The sequence below is a fragment of the Rhipicephalus microplus genome, unplaced genomic scaffold (genome assembly GCF_043290135.1).
Source record: "Rhipicephalus microplus isolate Deutch F79 unplaced genomic scaffold, USDA_Rmic scaffold_302, whole genome shotgun sequence".
In the NCBI taxonomy this organism is placed as follows: domain Eukaryota; kingdom Metazoa; phylum Arthropoda; class Arachnida; order Ixodida; family Ixodidae; genus Rhipicephalus; species Rhipicephalus microplus.
Window position 1 is genome coordinate 107698 of NW_027464871.1, and position 12887 is coordinate 120584.

Below are 12887 nucleotides of genomic sequence, written 5' to 3' on the forward strand. Positions count from 1 at the left end.
ACACCTCCCGAAACAACTGACAGGCGTCGTGATGGCGACTGATGGTGTCCGAGTAGTTTTAAACAGTTAAAAATAATAAATAATAATGTCAGAAGTATTTTGAATAAAAGGGCGGATCTTGAAGCTGTGGTACTAGAACACGATTCCGACTTTTTAGTAATGACCGAATTATGGTTGAAGTAAGAAGTACTGGATGCCGAGGTTACTCCTCCCGGATACAATATCGTGAGAAGAGACCGTGAAACAAAAGGAGGAGGTGTGGCCATTTTAATTAAAGATAATATATTAGTTAGTGTTCTTCCGCAAGCTATTGATGTCGAAGCTCTTTCGTATAAAACCACGCTCAGTAATCGCTCGATATACATTGGTGCTATGTATAGACCTCCAAACTCTCCAGTGAATGCACTGGATAAATTAAGAAGCTGTATGGATTCCCACCTGAAGCATGATGACAATATTATCTTTATAGGAAACATTAATCTCCCTGGAATGAATTGGTCGACGCCCACTTCAGAAGGAAGCGAAGGTGATCAGCTGCTAGAGCTCGCTTTCTGCTACGATCTGACTCAGGTAGTCTCATCTTGTACGCGTGGGGGTCCAACCGTTTCTTCAGTGCTTGATTTGATGTTCTTATCTGAATCACTGCTCCCGTTTTTCGGCTTGTGTGAAAATGAGGATGGTCTTTCTGATCATAAAATGGTTTTATTGTGTTTAGATCTGTATGGTAATGTCGTGCACAATGATGAAAAACTTATCATCCCAAATTTTAGTGCCGCAAACGACTTAGCCATACTAGAACCACTAGAACAGTCATATTATTCATTTCTGGAAATGTACCGAACATCTCGTTCAACAGAAAAACTGTGGCGGTTTTTTTTTATTCTACGATAATGTTTTGCATCCAACAGTTCATTCCCAAACGTCATAAAAATGTGAGGAAACGAAACCCTTGGATTACGTGCGATATAATACACGCTAAAAGAAAGCTTAAACGCAAGCGAAAGGCGTGCTCTGTCAAACCAAGCATTGAAAAAAGAAGAACGTCCAGGTTTTAAGTAAAAACCTCCGGCAAAGTGTGAAGACTTCGAAAAATAACTTTTATAACTCAACGTTGAAAGAATTTCTGAAAGAATTCCCAGACAAATTTTAGAGGTACGTGAATCCTTCGACCAGGCTGAGTAGTATGTCTAATCATAGAAGTAGCAAGGATCAGGCAGAGGCGTTTAATTCCTTCTTCTCGTCAGTTATGACAATCGATGATGGTACTGTACCCAACATCAGCGATTCCTTAGATATGATTCCTATTCAGGATATAAGCATCACTAAAGAGGGCGTTCTAAACTTCTTGTTTCATATAAATACCAAAAAGGCCCTGGTCCTGACAATATACCCAATGAATTTCTTTATAGATATGCCGAATGGTCATCAAAATTTTTAACATTATATATTCTATCATCCGTTAATAGTGGCTCTTTTTCCAGTGCTTAGAAACGTGCGAAAATTGTGCGCATACACAAACGCGGTTCCGCATCTCACGCTAGCAACTACCGACCTATATGGCATAGAAGCACCTGTTCAAAATTATTAGAGCACTTTGTATCAAAGCACTTGCTAACCCATCTTAATGAACATAATTTATTTGTTTTCTGTCAGCATGGCTTAAGAAAAGGGTTATCCACCGTTACTCAGCCTATTGAGCTTGTACACGACTTATCTAGCACAGTTAATACCCTTCGTCGAACTGACATAATATTTTTAGACTTCGCAAAGGTTTTCGATAAGGTGTCGCACATTAAGCTCTCATTTAAAATCAATAGTACCTTTAAAAATTCTGCCCTCACCTGGTGGTTCAGTTTCTATCTTGCACGCTGAGAACAATATGTCCAACTAGGGCACCACCAATCTGGTTTAACGCCTGTGGTATTTGGGGTGCCCCAGAGTAGTGTCTTGGCGCCCCTCTTGTTCCTGGTGTTTATAAACGATCTGCCAAAATATTACTACCCAAATACGACGGTTTGCTGACGATTGCATACTATACAAAAATGTACGGTCACCGAGATACCAGGTCGAATTTGATCTTGACTTAGAGAGAATTAAAAACTGGTGTGATCAGTGGCAAATGCAGCTTAACCAACCAAAAACTGTTTTTATGTTCATTTTTAGAAAAAAGAACATTCTTAGTTATCCGTACAGTATTAACGGTCACGAACTTGCTCAGGCTAAGCAATATAAATACCTAGGTCTCATATTTACGCTCGACTTGCGTTGGAATCTTCATGTTGATGAACTTTGTTGCAAAGCTAACAAGGTGTTCTGGGGCTGAGACGTAACCTCCACTGTGCCTCTCCCGAAGTTAAAACTTTAGCTTATAAAACTTTGCTAAGACCCATAATCGAATATGCTAAAGTAGCGTAGATTCCCTTTACCCAAACTAACTGTTTGAAACTCGACAAAATACAGGGACTTAGTTATAGTTTATATTTATTAAATACCGTCGTTTCCATTCACCTACCGAATTATGCAAACTCGCAGAGCTCTTACCTCAACAAAAATGCACCGAATATGAAAGGCTGAGCTTCTTTTTTGTAATAGTTCATCATCACGTTAAAATAAACTACGACAGGTACTTTCAAATCAAAACACAAGAAACGTTAAGACACAGACACAGTATGTACATACCACCCCCCAAAGTTCATAATGACTGTTTCAGGTACAGCTTCTTCCCCAGGGCTATTCAGCAGTGGAATTCGTTACCAGACTCGGTTGTGAAAATCAAATCGCTTACTGACTTTTTAGAAGCAATAAAACATATAGTGCACTCTGATGCCATGCGCTAAGATTGTGAATATGTGTGAAGTACGTGCTTTGTAACTAGGCTATGATATTTATTATGTGTTTTATTAGGCGCAAAACAGGATGTGTATTTCTGTAGTGATGTTCTCTTTTCTTGCTCTTCACTAAATTCTCTGTTTAAACTATATGCTTAGCCATTATGATATACTTGTCATATGTGTTCTGAAATGATCTGTTCCAGTAGTAAAAGTTCTTTTTCCTATGTTTCTCTTATGCACATTTCTGTTTTATAAGAGTCAACTCCACTCCTGTAATAGCCCGCAAAGGGGTGACAGTATCAATAAATGAAATAATTTAAATATAATTTTATAACAATGATAATATTAGTATTTAAGTTCATATTATTATTAAAGACAATATTGTTTATATCTGTACTTTTCGTCATAAAGCCACATTATGAATATACGAGACGCAGTAGTAGATTAATCCGTAAAATTGAACGATCAAGCATTCTTTAACACGCACTGACTTCACACAGTGTACGGGCCACTATCTATTCGCGTCCGTCGACAAGCGACAACCACGGCCGGGATCGAACACACGACCTTTGCGCCAGCAGCCGAGCACCGTAAAAGCTACGCCACCACACCGGGCCAATTACGTATGGTTACGCCAATAATATTCAGTAGATTGTCGCTAATGTCTTTGCTGACCCACGTCTGGGCATCCCCGATAGGAAGATGACGATGGTGATCAAGAAGAATGAAAGGCATTTTTTTACAGCAAAAGCTGTTATGAGACCCCAACTCGGGTCACGCGCACTCTTCTGCCGCGGCCGTAGCCGGCGGTGTCCGTAACTACATCGCGTGAAATTAGAAAAACAAACCTATTACCGATGCCACAGTTAGGCTCGAACCCGGGCACGCTGGGTGCCATCGCAGTATTCTACCATGGTAGGGTAGCCAACCGAGCCAAGCTTGGTTAAGCTCCCTGCCTTTCCTCTCTATTTATCTCTCTCTCTCTTTATCTACCATGGAACTACACCAGTGCTGGCGAAATGATGACAAACTTGCCTTAGGTAGGCTTGATATTGGTGAAGCAATGTCGGTATAGCGAATTATAGAGCGTTTTAAAACAGCGCAATAACAATTAGACGTCACGCAATCTGAATATAGCGTTACAAGCGGACCATTCAATGCTATAGCTCATTAAAAAAGCTTGTTCTTGTACCCCTATTAACTGTGGCGCATACCCATTTCAGGCTTGATTCCTTATCGTCGTCAACCACTGCATGTACAATTCGCACGAAACTCCTTGTAAGCTTTTGGCGGATACCATGCTTCTAAGAAGAATGAAGAGAAATAGCATAGCGAATGCCTGCCCACTACCAGAAAAAATAATAATAAGGCCCTATTAATGCCCTAGTGAGTTTCCCAAATGATTTCCCAGAAAAAAATTTTATTAATGCCATAGTGGGCATTAAGCAAGTGTGCTTGCAGTAGTTACGCAATTAGTGTTCCGAAAAGGCTCTGAAAGGCCGCTCTTCTTGCGTTCATTGTGACTGTGCTGCGACTTCCGCGCAGACCTGGTTTTTTTTTTTTTTTGAAACAGAGATGACAAGTTGTTCCAAAACATTTTGTGAATTTTATTCGTCTGACTCTTCGCCGAGCTCCTTCATTGGTAGGTAGGTTCCAGCCATTCCAGGATCATCATCACCACCATCATGCTCCACGTGCACGCGCAATGGAATCCTCGTGGCACGAACGTTCCTGAGTTTGCTGTGCCATTGCGTATCGTCAGAGAATCCCTCTTTTTCTGCTTCCTAAAAGCGTCACTTCCTCCTTCAGGCTCTCTTAGGCTGACGAACGCGACCCCTTTTCGACCACGAGAAAGAGCCATGCAAGGTTTCGGGTCGACATTCGTTGCTACGGTAAGCTTAACTCTGTCTTCTTCGGGACCTTTTGTTTGTAGGCGCAGAGACGTAGTCTCTTTCTGAGTGATTGCAGCCCATCGTTACCATATTCAAGTTCTCTCAGAATCTGCATTAACAGTGACATAGCTCCGCAGAACAGTGGTTTAGTTATTATCGGGATCTTTTAGTGCGTGAAGAAATCCTCATTACGCGATGCTCCAGATCCTTCTTAGCACTAATAGTGTTTCACATTCACATGTGGCATGCTCTTTCCTCTCTTTTCCTTTTTATCTGTTTTTTTCACATGTTTTTATTAACGTACTTCTATCTGTCATGTCCAGAACGAACGCTACAGCTAGAGCCCCATGCACCTAAAACTCAGTGGCAAACATTTGCTCGTGCTTAAAAGGCGTGGCACATTACCACCTCTTTTGACACTCCCCCGCCCCCCCCCCCCCCTAAAGTGGTACGTTTGAGCTTCTTACATCTCTGTAAACTGATCAGTTGTCACAGGACGGCTTGATATCCAAATGTCAAATGACTACATCGATTGTTGCATTCTGTTAAGTTCATACGGCGTGGTGCATCCAAACATTGAGCACAAAAAAAACCTGAAGTTGCATCATCGGCTGCTTTCTGTGTTAGCATTTCCCTTAGTATTGATTTTTCTGGCACCTCCTCTGGGCTGTCGGTCACGGGTGGACCGAGTTCTCACAGTTTCAGAAGCTAAACCAGCAAACCAAGTTGTCTGTAAACTTCCAAATTAAAAACCATTTTCTTGCGTGCCTTAGCGTAACACTCAAGACATAACACTATATCTGATTGGATTGATTGTGATATTCTACAAACATCGCAGCCGCACAAAAACGACCTTCATAGTCTTTGTTTCTTCCTCATAAGCTAAGGTTGTTTACAAACTAACATGTCACCAACAGGTTGGCGCCCATGTTTTTTTTCTCCACTTTGTATAGTCTGAGTTAAACTTTGACCATCATGTGGGCAACACGTGCAGGGGCCGAAGCGGGACCCCTCCGGCAACGCTGGCATAACCATGGGCTTGCTGTCCGTGTGGGGTTCCCTTAGAGCTGCTCAAGCACACACGCAGTCTAACTGGGTGCACAAAAGGTGGCGCAAGGATTACTACTGGGCCATCGGCAGCTGCTTCTTCACTCTGCCTTCATTGGGTTGGAGAGAGCGGGTCGCTCAGAGTGGCTGGAACATCGGTAAGCATCCTGGACACTACAATATTTTACGCTGCTGAACGTAGGTTTGTTTGCACCTGTGACTGCTACCGGTGGTAGGACCAATTTAGTCGCAATGCGACTGGTCACAAATGGTCACTTTCGTTGCGTTGTGACTGGTTCGGCTTAGTCCCTCGCCACTTGATTTCTCAGTTGCGGGACGGCAGTCGCAAGCGTTTCAATCAATCACACGAGCAGGAACATGACGTAAGCATATTTATGAGGCCGTCGCAATAAAAATCCCAAGTTAGCAGAAGTGAGTTCTTAGTGGCATGAAAAGTAATATTAATAACACTTGTTATGGTTTATCGTCCCAAAACCACCGCATACTATTATTAGAGACGCCATTGTGGAGGGCAACAGAAATTTTAACACCCCGAAGTTTTCTAACGAGCACATAAATCTAAGCACCCGGGCCACGCTCACATCCGCCTCCATCGCAAATTATCCCCCAAAGCCTGGATTCAATCCCGCGACCTGCGCGTGAGCAGCTGAATGCTTTATCCACTAAACCACCGTGGCGGGTTGTGGCGCGCAAAGGAGAGCAAATAAATGTCAGCTGGAAAAGCTTTCTGGTCGCCCGTCACAAAGGTGAATCGTCTTTGAGGTGTCTCGATGGCGCCGGTGCGTCAGGGGCTTTCTTTATTGAGAGTGGAGAACTTAAAGGGTTCAGGTGGTTGTATACGGTCACTGCCGCTTAGCGTAACGCAGCCAAATCAGATGTAGCATATTGAGCACGTGTTCGCGCCAAAATTCTTCTTGCTCTTGACCCTTGAGAACCTTAATAGTGATATAAAGTGTGGACATTATAGCTACAAGAGCATCACAACACAAACCAGGTATGAAAATATTCATGAAGCAACGGATAAATAGAAAGGGAATGACAGAATGAGGAAAAGTAGAAAGAAAACTCGAAACGAATAGAAGTAGAGATAGAAAACTTTAAGTAGGTGGAACTGGAGTTAAAAATTAAAGAAAACTCGGAAACAGAGCTAGAAACAAAGCGCGGAGAAAACAAACAGAAAAATGAAGACAAACCAAAAAGGCTTCCCAGCTCTGCACTTTTTTTAGGCTTTCGACTGTTCCGGCAGAGCTGCCTTTATTCTTTTTTCCACTTATGTCAAGACAGGATGAGCGGCTGACCAGGTGAAAGGAGCACGCGTTGCGCAACGCGTTCTCACTGTTTCGCGAAGCATCAGTCACCCAGCACTACTCTGTTCCCTGGAATGGTTGTATGCAACGCAGATAGCAGGGTGTGTGTTTTTTTTTTCTGCCAAATTTCGAATGTATTTAACCACTACACAAAACAAAGTGCTTGGTAATAGAAAAAAATAATGATGATGATGTCGTCTGTGTAATGTTCCAAGCTGCGGTAATATATGAGGATCACCGTATTTCAGGGTACGGAAGTTTTGAACATTCGGTGGCCTTTAACGTTCACTGACATTGTGCCGTAGACAGGCTTCTACCCTTTCACTTCTTGCGAAATGCATCCTCAGCGTTTGAGAGGGCAACTGCCAACTCCAGATCTGTAGCTGAGCACCGTAAGCGCTACACAATCAAGCCGTAAGAATGTTCTCACTTTGTATAACGGGTCAAATTGTGTGCCTTAAGCGAGTGTTTCAATACAGCGGCACGATGAAGGGCCCCGCATAATATAAATATAGACTTCGCGTTTCGCCTGTGCTCTGTGTTTCGAAACAATGAGAGAATGGTAGCAAAACTTTTGCAGACACGCAAACAGACGTGGTTTAGCCAAACCAATTAAACATCAAAATCTTGTTTGCTCATCACGATAATATAGTTTGGAACACTCTAAGATAATTTAACAGTTGCCACGCACACCATGTTGATGGTTTGATTCCTTAACCAGGCGGCCACATTTAGAGCATCAGAGCATTACCCGACCCTTTATGGTTATTTACTTATACATGCGCGATGGCCAGAGAGCCCCTTAGTGCGCATTTCATATAGCGTTTATAGACCGTGGTCCTCCAAAGTTGTTTTAAAATGCGCTCACGTTGGTGAGGAGCCCCGTCACTGCTAAGGGACATTGACGATAAACAATAAAACAGTTTCAATTGGTGGACTGTACTTAGAGAGCTCTAAAGTTGTTAATATTACCATTATTGGTGTGGTATTAAAAGAAAAAGAGAGGTGATAATCGCTTTTTTTTATTTTGCGGAATATCTACGTGCATGGTGTGACATGCATTAGAAAGTGTATTTGTCGTATTTTGCCACAATTGGCTTAAAACAACTTGCTCAAACTTGGCGTATTAAGGCCAAGCCTCCTTCCAAAGATTTTGCTTTATCTTTGATTTATTCGACACTACGTAGGTCATAACTGGCGCCGTTAAAGTATCCGACGTTGCAGCGAAATTTGGAAAAATTCAAGGTGGCCTCACCATCAACGTTTCACTTTTGGCATGTTTTCTCGCTTCCTAATCGTCTTCTCTATGCGAGGGCGGGAGTTTTACTGTCTTGAAAATGAAACTGTTTTTCTTTTTACTGACACTTATTTCGATATTTCGAACAAATTTTCGATATGGTCATAAGGCAAAAAATATAAACGAGCTTCGTTCCACTTATTCCAGTCCTGCTACGCGGCATTTATTTAGGCGTAGCTAGTCAGCCCGCGTTACTTCGGCACTAGTTGTATATTCCTCAAGTGGCGCGCCCGTTTCTGTGACAGCCAATGCGACGTCTTTACGCGCAGGTAAAGTGACGGAAACCATACTGCACCCAATTTCCACTTGAAATCCCGTCGACTTGAAGAGAAGGTAATCAAACCTATTTTTGCAGCTGTCTCCCGGAAATACACCTTAGACTTCTGCCTCCACGAGCACGCGTATCCGTGCTTCCACCCAAACCAGTACGGGTGCGGCACCTGGGCCCAAAGGCGCTTCGACGGTGTGATCGAAGTGCTACTGGAGGCTTTCCAGAGGGTTGTGACCGGCATGGCGATGAGCAAACAAGCACTTGTCCGCAACCAGAATCCGAGCCAACGCACTTCCAGGACCAACACCAGCGGGATCGCATTTTCGGACAGCAATGAAATAGAGGTATTTTTACAATGTTTCTGCAACGGTGCTGCACATGACTGCTTCGAAATAGCTTTTTCCAGTGCACCAGCATATTCATCTATGTTGCTTCCTTGTAGAAGTTCTGCAGAAATAAGGACGTGTGATATCGAAGGGAGGGGCGGTTGATCCTTATCAGTGAATGAAGAGAAATGTCGAATATTACACTGACGAAGAGGTAGCACGTTGGTTAGGCTAATTGAAGATGCTGACCTCAACAACACTGGCACTACCATCGTTTTGCTGGGCATTGGTGTAAAAAAACTGTCTTAATGCAGTGGCAAGTTTAATTACCTGCTGATGCAAAAACATCGAAATTAAAGTGATTGTACTATTCGACTAACGCTACACCCTGGTGACGTTACGTGTATTATTAAAGGAAAAAAACAAGCTCTGACAGCGCTGTGAAGTCAGATGCACTCTAGAGATTACTCATTACGCCTTTTGGAGATGAGACACTCCAAACAATGTGAATTGCCTTCGACATACGAATGCATTTTCTCTCTATCTCTCTCTCCCTTTCGCACTTGAGTAATCATCGCCTTTGTGTCTGTATGCCAGACGAGTAGCGGGGAACAAAAGCAGTTTATTCAGTAATGCATCCGAGTTTATGAGGAGGCTTGTGATAAGCGGATCGAGTGTTGCACATGCGTGTTGGTTGTCGTGCAAGCGTGACTTGCACTCACTACATCTTCCCTTCGTTGGGGCAAAAAAAAGAGCATAGCACACACAAAAAAAAGCAAGCGTTGAGGAAATTTGTCGTTTGCAAACATGGATAGCCTTGCTATTTGTGACGTTCTGGCAATGGATAACGTTGCGGCTCTCGGCGTATGCGCTCACTTCTTCGAAACACCTGAGTTGAGTCTGATGGTGCTGCTTGGTTTTCTGCTGGGGACTCTCGGGCAGGCGACGAGACTTCTGTGACCCTAAGATGTTCTCTTGAGCGGCATAGCTGCTGCCCATTGTCTGTAGTCCTATAGGATCGCGTGGGCCCTGCAGGACCAACCACTATGGCTGGAGCCCATGCTCTGCGGCGTGTGTCATATACGGACACTCGGTTTCCGCTATGAAGGTCTGGCTGACTCCTTGTAGTTCTGTTGTAGTAGAAGCGCTGTTTATGTCATATTTTTTGCAGTCGCTGGTGAACAGTTTCTGTGGTAACCGTCATCGGTTCCACGTCACAGTTGAGGACCCGTAGTTGGCTTCGGGTGTGACGTTCCATGAGGCTTTGAACTGGCAATTGCAGCCATTCATCCCTCGGAGTGTTCCGCCATTCCAGCAACGCACTGTAATAGTCAAGGGTGGAAAACGGGCACTTGTTTAACAGATGCTTAGCTTCCTGAACAGCGCGTTCTGCTAAGCCCTGACCGCGCGTATAGTACGAGCTAGACGTGACGTGGTTGATATTAAATTTGCTCGTAAAAGCGTGGAAGTTTCTGCTGTTGAAAGGTGTGCCGGTATCACTGCACAGCTTCGCTGGAATGCCATGCGTTGCAAAGATTTTTGCACTTGCTTTGATTACTGCAGCAGCGGTGGCATGACTAAGCTTGCGAATCTCAAAGAAAATTGAGTAAGAGTCAATGACTATGAGGTATTCATTGCCTTCGTAATGAAAAAGATCCACCCCGAGAACTTGCCATGGCAGAGTTGGTAACTCGTCGCTGATCATGGGAAGTCTTGCATTTCTTTTTTTGTATTTGTCGCAAACAGCACTTGTCTTCGCTACATCTGAAATATTAGCATTCATACTTGGCCAGTACATTACCTGTCGTACCCTTGCCTTCATTTTATCTTCGCCACAATGTGCAGCGCGGAGCAGGCCGAGAACTTCTCTGTGTTTTACTGGCGGAATGACAAGCTTGTTACTTCTGAGAAGCAGCCCGTCCTCGACGTGGAGCTCATCCCGGAAGCTCCAATATGGCTTTAAGGCATCCGGCAGCTGCTGCTTGCTTTGGGGCCACTCTGTACTTGCGTAGCGGCAGAGCTCGGTCATGAGTGTGTCCTTCTCGGTCTCTGCTTTCATGCTGAGAGCTGCTGATCTGAAACAGGTAACGAAGAAACAGCGTTGACTTAAAATTGTTCTGTTTCATCCACCAGCTCTGTTTTTTGAGGAAAACGCGAAAGTGCGTCGGCCAAAGAGAGTTCTTTTCCCGGTTTGTATGTCACGGCGATGGGAAATCTTTGTAGCACGAGGAGCATGCGCTGAAGACGAAAAGGGCAATCGCCGGGTGGTTTTGGTTTCTTTAAAATTGATTCAAGCGGCCGATCGTCGAATTCTACTGTGACTAATGGCTGTCCGAGTATGTAGTCCGTGAACTTCATACAGCCATGAACTATAGCTAGGGTTTTTCTTTCGATTTGTGCATATTTCTGCTGCGCTGCCGTTAAAAATCGGGAAGAATAGGCTATGGGGTGGTCATCTTGTAGGATGACTGCGCTGACGCCATACGGACAATTTCAATGCTTTAGACAGGTAAAAGTAGGCTAGTACTGGCGCTGTAGCAAGACTAGCTCGCAAATTTTGGAAACTGTTTTCCAGCGCTTCTGTCCACGTCCATGCGACGTCCTTCTTAAGCAGCTCTCACTAATGCGCGGATGAAACAGACAGGTTTGGGATGAAACGCAATACAAAGTTGACCATTCCAAGGAATATTTGAAGCTCCTTACAGTTTTTCGGCGCAGGTACTTGAATGATGTCTTGTACTCTTTCTGGATCCGATGAGAGTCCTTTTGCAGTGAGGGGGTGGCCCAGGTAACATACACTGGACTGCAAAAATTGGCACTTCTTTCTGTTGAGCCTTAAATCGCATCCTCTATGGCGTTCAAGCAAGGCAGTGAGGTTTCTGTCATGCTCCTTCCTCGTCTTTCCCCAGACTAATATATCATCCATCACGACCACTACGCCAGCCGAATTTCCAATCACTTTATGCATGGCACGTTGAAAAACCTCTGGTGCCGATGTGATGCTAATGGCATGCGTAGTAACCTGTACCTTCCAAACGATGTGCTCATAGTGCACACACGCGAACTTTGTTCGGCAAGGATTTTTTGCCAAAAGCCTGAAGCAGCATCGAGCGTGGAAAAATTTTTGGCTCCTTGCAGCCGCGGCAGTACGTCTTCCGAAGTCGGCATATGGTATTGCTCTCGCAAAATCGCCTTGTTTAAATCTGAAAGATCCAAACATATGAGTACCTTCCCATTCTTTATTACTACGGCTGGACCACACGCACGGCTCTTTCACCTTTGTGATGAAGCCGTCACGTTCCATGTCGTCTAGCTTTGCTTTCACTGGTTCTTGAAGGACGACGGCAATTCTCCTTGCGGGTTTGATGGTTGGTGGTACGTCGGTTTCAAGCTGTAAGCGATGGGTGAAGCCTTCAAGTTGTCCTAGACCCTGTAAAATATCATCGAAGCCGGATACCAACGTGTCAGACGCTTAGACGTTGACTGCATCTATGCGTTGTATTAGGCCCAGTTTCTCAGCGACTTCACCACTAAGTGTAACGGCACCTCTTGAGCGACCACAAAAAACGTAACTTTGGTGCTCTGCGCGCTGCTAGTGACAGCAACGTTTTTCTTTCCACTTGCCTTTTCTGCGTGACCGAAAAAAGTACGCAAGATAGCAGAACTGTTTTGCGCAGGAGCCATTGATAACTTTCGAAAGACAGATTCTGGTATGACGCAACAGTTTGCTCCCGTGTCTATTTTGAACCTGATCATAGCACCGGCTACATTCAACGTCGCCACCCAGTGCTCATCATTCTTGATCGCGTGAACTTCCAACGTTTGCAGGAAGTATTCTTCGTCGTCGGTCATTTCTACCTGTCGTATGTGTCGTCCTTCTCACCGCGTTTCCATG